The sequence below is a fragment of the Parasteatoda tepidariorum genome, chromosome 6 (assembly GCF_982258835.1).
Source record: "Parasteatoda tepidariorum strain Cologne lab strain chromosome 6, Ptep-v5.0, whole genome shotgun sequence".
Taxonomy (NCBI): Eukaryota; Metazoa; Arthropoda; class Arachnida; order Araneae; family Theridiidae; genus Parasteatoda; species Parasteatoda tepidariorum.
The window spans coordinates 26,880,720-26,889,264 of NC_141760.1; the positions used below are offsets into that span (position 1 = coordinate 26,880,720).

An 8,545-nucleotide genomic window follows, 5' to 3' on the forward strand; every position below is an offset into this window, starting at 1 on the left:
GTGGTCATTTTTACCACGTTTCTTAACTTTTGTATTGTTGATAATATCAAAACTCTATTGAAACGAAACTTTTTATGCATATATTCCACGACTAGAAACGTCTTAAATTTTGGCGTACGTTATTATAGTTATTACACATTAGCATTTTTTTGTTTTTTTATTTATTTTATTCTTTTACTCATATAAGCTATTTTTTTCGTTTAAAAACTTGCGTAGATTGTTAAGTATTTTAAAGGGAAAAATAAGTAAAATTTGTAATGATTTTTTTCTTTCTGTTTTCTTTACTTATTTAATTACAAGACATGGAGTAAGGACTTCTTTTCTTATTGGAAAGAACATTTTAGTATGACCTATAGTATCAAAAGTATGAACTACAGAGAATTACCTATTAGTTGAAAGAATGAACCATTATACGAATTTTGATTTCTATTAAATTGATTGAAAGTATGAGTATGAACTCTAAAGATTTGCTCTCTATTAAATTAAATGAAGAAAAAAATATTCATGAACTAAAAAAAGTTTTCTTGTACATGCCTGGAAAACTTTAAAATAAATGATCACCAATATTGCAGACATTGCTTTTTGTTACATGTAACAATTACATGTACTAAATGAAAAATTTTCCATTGGGTGGGGCAAATATTTACACAGGTCCGAGGTATAGCACGCAAAATAAAAAATGAACCCCTCATGATTTACACGACATTTCACAATGGGAACTTATATAATAATGATATATATTTCAGATGTGAAATGCTTAAAATTATTAAGTGGGTGGTAATTTTTTTGAAATACTTTGGTCATCAGGGCCGTCTTAATAGCAAGCAGGGCCCCCGGGCACAGAAATGTTTTGGGCCCCTATTACATTTCATACTGTTTAAAATAGAACTAAGAAACTTCACATGCATAAAATTAAGCCTTTTTAAGATATGCAATAATTTTAAACACATTTTTATAGCCCCAAATACTCAATGCACATAAAATAAAGCATTTTTAAACTAGGCATAATTTTTCTTAAAAAAATGAGATGCTAACAAATCCTCAAATAGTAAGTAATTTTCAAAACGAAGAAGCTAATTAAAATAAGTAAATTAAAAAGCATTTATTTTGTAACCGTCGCTGAACAGCCGACCCAATTTTTGGGTTTACGACTACCAATGTTCAATTCTGTAGCCTTTTACTTTTGAACTCAATAAAGAAAACAAAGGAGCTCTTGTATCAAGTATCGGGAGAAATTTTGCATTCGTGGAGTACTTTTTCAGTGGAACTAACCCGAATTTACATTACATGGAGATGAAGACCACGAGAGCCTCCCACGGTTAGTCTGACGGCAAAGGGACTCTAACCCATGATCCGTCTGCCACTGAGGATATTTCACGTCAGCATTGTGATTTGTGCAAGCCGGATGCAGATTCGTATCAACCAGCCATCATTGAATTCGAACCCGGATCACCTCATTGGAAGGCGAACGCTCTTTCCCCTGAGCCATCACGGCTAGGGTATAGCAATTAAAAAAATTCAAAAGGTATGAATTGTTTCGTCAAACTATTAAAAAGTCAGTTATTATAACATTAATATTTAAGCATCTTTCAATGCACATCAGACATAACCAGTTTAAAAGTTGCTGTCGTATGATTCGAAACACTCTCAATTATTACTTTAATTAACTATAAATACTAAACAGAGTTGGTTGTCAAGCATATTTAGTTGTTGTTGTAGTTCATTTACGTCACACTGGAGCTGCACAACGGGCTATTGGCGACGGTCTGGGAAACATCCCTGAGAATGATCCGAAGACATACCATCACGATTTTGATCCTCTGATGAGGAGATGGCACCCCCACTTCGGTAGCCCAATGACCTGCACGCGAAGTCGAGCTCTTTACGGTAGAACAGTTTAACGAGGACCCATACCGCACATCCTCGGCCCCTACGCAGACTGATCCAAGTGGTCATCCACCCGCACACTGACCGCAGTCAGTGATGCTTGACTTCAGTGATCTCTAGCATATTCAGAGACATTATCACTTAGGGAGTTGAGCACCTAAAAACTTCATTTTAAGGAAGAAAAATAGATTTCGGCTGACTTTTTATTTTTCCTAGTGATAAACTATTCAAACTATTGGTGTTTGCATGGTAATCAATCACTATTCTTAGAAAAAAAAATGCGCACTTTTTACGCTAGTATATATCTCAGAAAGCATGCAACCTTACGGCTACCTTCTGTCAGAATTTTCTTCTTATTGTCGAACGAAAGTGTTTGTAGTAAAAAACTTTTTTTAATAAGGCAAAAATATTGCAGTTTTTAAACCTTTCATCCTAAAAGGATTACAAATTATTTTTTAGGACTTTTTTTTTTAAATAAGTGTTGTCACTTAAGTAAAATGGTCACTTTGGTCCATAATGACGGTTTAGCTGACGTCACACTAACGATAGGATCAAACTGCATTGCTCATTAAAATTTCATGACAAGGTGGATTTTAGCTGAGCATGCAAGACTTTGTGAAAAGAAACCTTATAATTACCTAGGTTTAAGAGTATTTTCACCTTGAGACTAGCTTTATTAAAGGATTTTTTTCACGCTTGAAAACTCTAAGTCAACCTCGATTTAAGGTTTTTATATAGAAGGTTGTTTTCCTAGGTTTTGGATTAGGGTAATGTGCGCAGAATAGAGCAGATTGTCACAGATCTCGTTTTAAAGTTAGAAGATTTATACGTTAGCCGCATAACCAACCTTTTTAGGTTTACATTAAAAGGTTTTTGCTGAGTGAAAATAAACCATATTTTGCTATTTGGGATTTATTTAAAAAATTATATAATGCAAAGTTGTTTATTCTTAGTTGTTCTTTTTTAATACAATTTATAAAAAGTAAGATTCTCAAGGGCCCCCTGAGTGCCTGGGGCCCCTGGGCACTGCCCGGGTGTGCCCATGCGTAAAGACGGTACTGTTGGTCATTGTGAAAAACTCTTTATTTTGACCATTATCTAAAAACCCTTTTCTTGTTTTTCTTCTTTTTAAATTGTTTGTGGTATCAAATTGCGGAATATTTCAAACTTACAAAGATCATGAAATCGGTTTTAAAAAATAAAGAAATAGCTTAAGAATTGAAAGCTAATACAGTGTTTATAACGAAACACATGCTTTTAAATAGAAATTTATGGTCTATTTCATGTCTTACATCTTACATAAGAAAGAAGCAAAATCTAATAGGTTTTTTTCTCCTGTTTCTTCTTATTCTTTATAATTTAATCTCAAAGTTTTTTTTTTAGTTTCTTCTCATGATTGGAGTTTCGTGAAGTAAGTGCCAATCTTATTAGTTTAAAGAGTTGATTTTAAAAGTGTAAACAATATTTTATGTTACAAAATCAGACGCAACGTACTTTTCTGTACAAGGATACTATCGTTTGGTAGATTTGGATTCTAGACTTCAGAAAATATTAAAAGTGGCAGCTAACTGGAAAATATGATCCCAATAGTTAAGGCAGAAAAGAAGAAAATTTGTACGGATTTCAGTTTCTACGGATTGCCCCGTATTTCCGGAACTAATGATGCGAATGAAAAACTATTTCGCATATTCCTTTTTTATTATCCATATTTAATTCCATGCATAAAGTTGTTTTTCTTATTACGATTTTTTTTTTTAAATTTAATTTTCTAATGATCGAAAAGTGTTGAATTTTAAGGTACACAATTTCTTGCACTAGTTTTATTAAAGTAATTTAATATGAGGAAATCTAAAATTTGGAAAGGAATGGGTTAAAAAAATCTGGAGGAATAAATATTTAAGAATATCGCATTTCTGAGATGTCGAAATACGCAGAAAGGGAAATTAACGTTTAAAGGTCGAACAATCTGCTACTCAAACTATTGGAAGAATATTTTTCAGATTGTTTCGAACTCCGTGTTTTGATGGTCAAAAATCCATATTCGTTGTTGGGGGAAAAAAAACATGTTTATTCAGAGTGAGAACGTTTTTGTGCTCGAATTCGTAATCTAAAATAACGTTTGTAAAAATTAATTCGCTTAGCTAAGGTTAAGCTTTCGAATCACTAATATCGAGTCCTAATATATGAAAATTCGATAATTAAATCAAAAGTTCGAAGATGTTCTTTCTCTTTTTTACTGATATATTTTTCGCACATTATGTAATAATTTCTTTTGTAATTCTTCCAGATATTGGCGATGGAAATACAAACTAAAGTACGTTTTCCCCAAATAGATTCTATAATTTTTTCCTTCCTTAATAAAAATTTTCCATTGATAGTTTCTGAAAATTGATAAAGATAAATATCGATTACTTTTTATTTATTAATTTATTAATTATTATTATTAGCGGATTAAAAAATTACGTGGATTGATCCTAAATATATTGAAATCTAAACATCTTTGGTCGTGATGAGCCTAAAATGAATTTTGTTGCAAATTGTTGGAGTATTCGCGATAACACTCGTTTACGCCCTCTAGCGGATAGATATGTTCAGGCTTTTATTTATTAAGTTTTCCTTCAGTTCTATCAGAATCATAGCAGAATAGGACACCATTATTTTAACAGCAAACAAAAAGCAATATTTCCTTAAGGAAAAGGCTGAAAAACTTCAACAAACGACACAGAACATTGATAAATCTTTCAAAAACAGAATGCGCGCAGCATTTGAAGAGTTTCTCAGTAGTTTTTACCTTTCTATCATCAACAACATAACTTCCGATTTCGTGATTGCATGCTGTTACAGATGTGTGTATTACGGTAAAATAAATTTCTTTTGTCTTTAATTTATTACAAATTGAAGTGAAGTCAACATTACTTACTTCATTAAAATGAATAACTGTGATTTCAGAACGTACAGAACTGAAATAGTTATAGAATATTATTCTTTTGTATAGAATAATATGCATTTCTGTGTCTATATAATTCGAAAAACAACAATAAACAATTATCCGAATTACTTGAAATAGTATCATTTGTGTTGACTATTAATAAATTTTTATCGCTTTCTTGGTAAGTTTTTTTTAATTTTGAATGATAATTTTCAACTAGAATACAGCTATTCTGTTTTTAAGTTACATATTGAAATTCATATCCAGATCTTGCAATTATAAAATTTTGTTGTATGGTATGTCATCTTAAAGTAATGAAGGGATAATCTATGTGTATATACATTAAGTTTTCCAACGATGAACATATCATTTGGGAATCTTCCGGATTAATAAATAAGGTAAACTTTGTGATTTTTATAACAAAAAATTTACTTGTGAATAATTTTCTAATTTGATGATAGTCCTCTACAGAATGATTTTCGACCACCGATTAAGAATTAAAAAAAGCACGAAAGTTTTTTATTTTAATTTGAGTAATTTTTAGAATCGTTTTTTTTTTCGTAAGCATTCCTTATTTTGCGTTTTTTGAAACTTAATTTTTTTATAAAAATTATTGTCAAAAAACTTTTTCTGAAAAATTAAATGCTATAAAATTATGGGCTTATGTATACTTTTTGCATATTTTAATGTTTGAAGTAACATGATTCATAAAACTAAGGAATGTGAAGTTTAAATAGGTCTTTCATGTTATATCATTAAATTTAGTAAAACGGTTTCGCAGGCATTAGGTTTTAACTCTAATAAGAAGATACGTATTTTTTTTTCTGTTTATTTACAAGTATTTTTCCCATGTGTTTTGAATATTCCTTCTCTTAAAAAAAGAGATACCGTCTTGTTTTGCTTGCATAAGAAAGAATATCAAGCAATTTTCTTTTTTACATTTAATAAGCCATAATAAAGAAAAAACGTTACAATGCTACACGCTACATTAAAGACGTATCAGAGCAACTGAGTGACTGTTCATATAGAAATCGCAACTATTCGTCGCTTACAACAACGCCCCCTATAGTTCGTTGCGATCGCGAATGGATGTTACAATGGTATTTACCTGTAAATTATTTATTTATCCCTTTTTTAAAAGTTTAATTAGAAATATTTTTTTTATATTGATTGTTATATTCTGTTATTTTTATGTTTTTGTTTTCAATTATGATTCAAAATTATAGGCTTAAAACCGAAAGTTGGGTTTCTGGTTCTTTAATTTAATATTTCCTTATTTCCTTACGTTTTATGATGCGTAGATTTAGTTAATTTATTTTTGTAATTATCAAACAGTAATTTTTTTATTTAATTTTTAAATTAGCTACATTTACTACTCCAACAAATGTCATGTAAAATTGAACGCAGTCAACGTATGCAATTAAGATAATGAATTCAAAAAAGTTATTTAAAACTGTAAAGCAATGTTAGCAATTGCAATTTTGCACTAATGCTAAACGAATTCTTTTGGCGAGAAACTTTTAACGAGGCTTTTCAGTAACCAAAAATTAAATTAGAATTAAAAAAAAAACGCTACTTTTAGAAAGAGCTATGACAAATCGTTTTAAATCTTATTTCAATCGATTCGGAAACTAAATCAATTTAACCTGTGTAATTTTAGCAGACTAATTTTTAATTTTGATGAAATAATTATGAGAGTTGATGACATTGTAATTAAATAGCCAAATTTAAAAGCTTTATTTATTTTATTTTTTTGTAAAAAGAAAGAAAAAAATTAAAACAAAGTTTTTTTCAAAAAACTTCAATTTTAATTTTCTCCAACGCTGCCACCTATACCACGAGTAGGAAAGCAATACTTTCGTTGAGATTGATATGCTCCATTTATTTTAAAATTCGCATTTCATTTGTAGACTTCTCTATAAAGTAGATACTATTTAACAAGCTGAACCCCTACGTAGCCGTGATCGTATAGTGGTTAGTACATTGCGTTGTGGCCGCAATAACCCAGGTTCGAATCCTGGTCACGGCAGTGGTTATATTTACCACGTTTTTTAACTTTTGTTTTGCTGATAAAATCAAATATTCATTGAAATGAAAATTTATATATATATATATTCCATGACGAGAAAAGTCTTAAATTTTGTCGTCTGAAATTACAGTTATTACGCATTAGCATTTATTTATTTACTTACTTTTTTATTTACCTTTTTTTACTCATATTAGCTTTTTTAATTTAGAAACTTGTGAAGAATGTTAACTATTTTAAGGGGAAAAAATAATCAAAATTTATAATGAATTTTTTCTTTCTGTTTTTGTTACCTATTTAATTACAAGGATAAAATGAATTATGGCATTCAAATTTTATTTTTATTTACAATGATTTTATCAATTCGAAATTTTCCATTCAGCAATTAGAAACATAATATATGCCTTCTAATTAACGGAAATGAATTAAAAATTGTTCAATGTGAAGGAAGGTTCATTTTTTTCAAGCAGTTTTGAAGGTTCGGTGTTAAAGTATTAGTAATACTTGCAACGAAGATGGGTTTGTTTAATTCAAAAAGTCACCGAGGATGGGTTTGTTTCATTAAAAAAGTCACCGAGGATGAGTTTGCTGAATTGCTTGTCTTCCGAGTTGAAAATTTAATGATATTCCGATATTTTGGGCGAATTCCCTATATTTATAATTATTTTAATCCATTAATAACAGTTGAATACAACAATAAATTTCTATATGTTTACACTATTATACAATTGAATAATCTATATTATATAAAACGCTAATACGTACGTATGTATGTATGTATCAATAAAACCGATGATATTTCTTTTCTCGCGCTGGCAAAAGTTTTCATTTTTAATTGATTGGATTCGGCGCGCAAGAGCACGTAGTGAGCAAAATTAAGGTTTAGAATTGCTTCGGAGAAATTTGAATTGTTAACAATGACTTAAACAAAAAGTTTTATTTTAACTGATAAATACTATATTATAATTTTAACTTTTTCTACGACTATACTCATTTTCTTACTCTTTGTTTTTTATACATTTTATATTTTTGTGATAAAATAAAGAACTTATAGTTGTTCTGCTTCTGAACACTGATGAAAACGCAAAATGATGGGCTTCATCAACAATCAAAAATATATAGGGGAGAGGGGGGCACATGTGAACAGGGGGCACATGTGAACATGGTATGTTTTACCAATATGATTTGAAATAAAAAATCTCGAAAAATTTTCAATTGATGGCAGTACTAGTCCTACCTCTCTGAAAAACTTTCAGAACAATGAGACATTTTGTTGGTCTATTCTGACAATTTCTTTGTATCAGCTGGTGTTGCATATATTATAATCGCCCGCTTCTTCAAGTGAAAGCATAATATAAATCAACTAATAAACTAAAATTAACTATTGTAGATCATTATATGAACATTCAGGCAAGTTTATGACAATTAATCTTTTTTTTTACTCAATTAAAAGTTCTTTATTTTTCAAGTTAGGTATAAGAAGGATGATGGGGGCACTTGTGAACAAAACATCTGGGGCAGATGTGAACAGTTCACAAGTGCCCCTACTTAGTATTAAGATTATTATCCTCATGATATTTTCAGTTTAAAAAATATGTATGCATTTAAAATTATCATTATTTAATTTTCCATAATTAATTTATTAATTTTTCCTTTAAAAATTTTTTTTTTATTAAATGGTTGATCGCGCATCACGCATATTA

At 29.8% G+C, this 8,545-nt stretch overlaps 1 non-coding gene across 1 annotated transcript; it reads left to right on the forward strand.

Moving 5' to 3' along the window:
• Positions 1-6,773: 6,773 nt before the first annotated feature.
• TRNAH-GUG (transfer RNA histidin (anticodon GUG)) lies at positions 6,774-6,845 on the forward strand. Its single transcript has one exon. It is a non-coding gene; the product is annotated as a tRNA-His (tRNA).
• Positions 6,846-8,545: the final 1,700 nt, after the last annotated feature.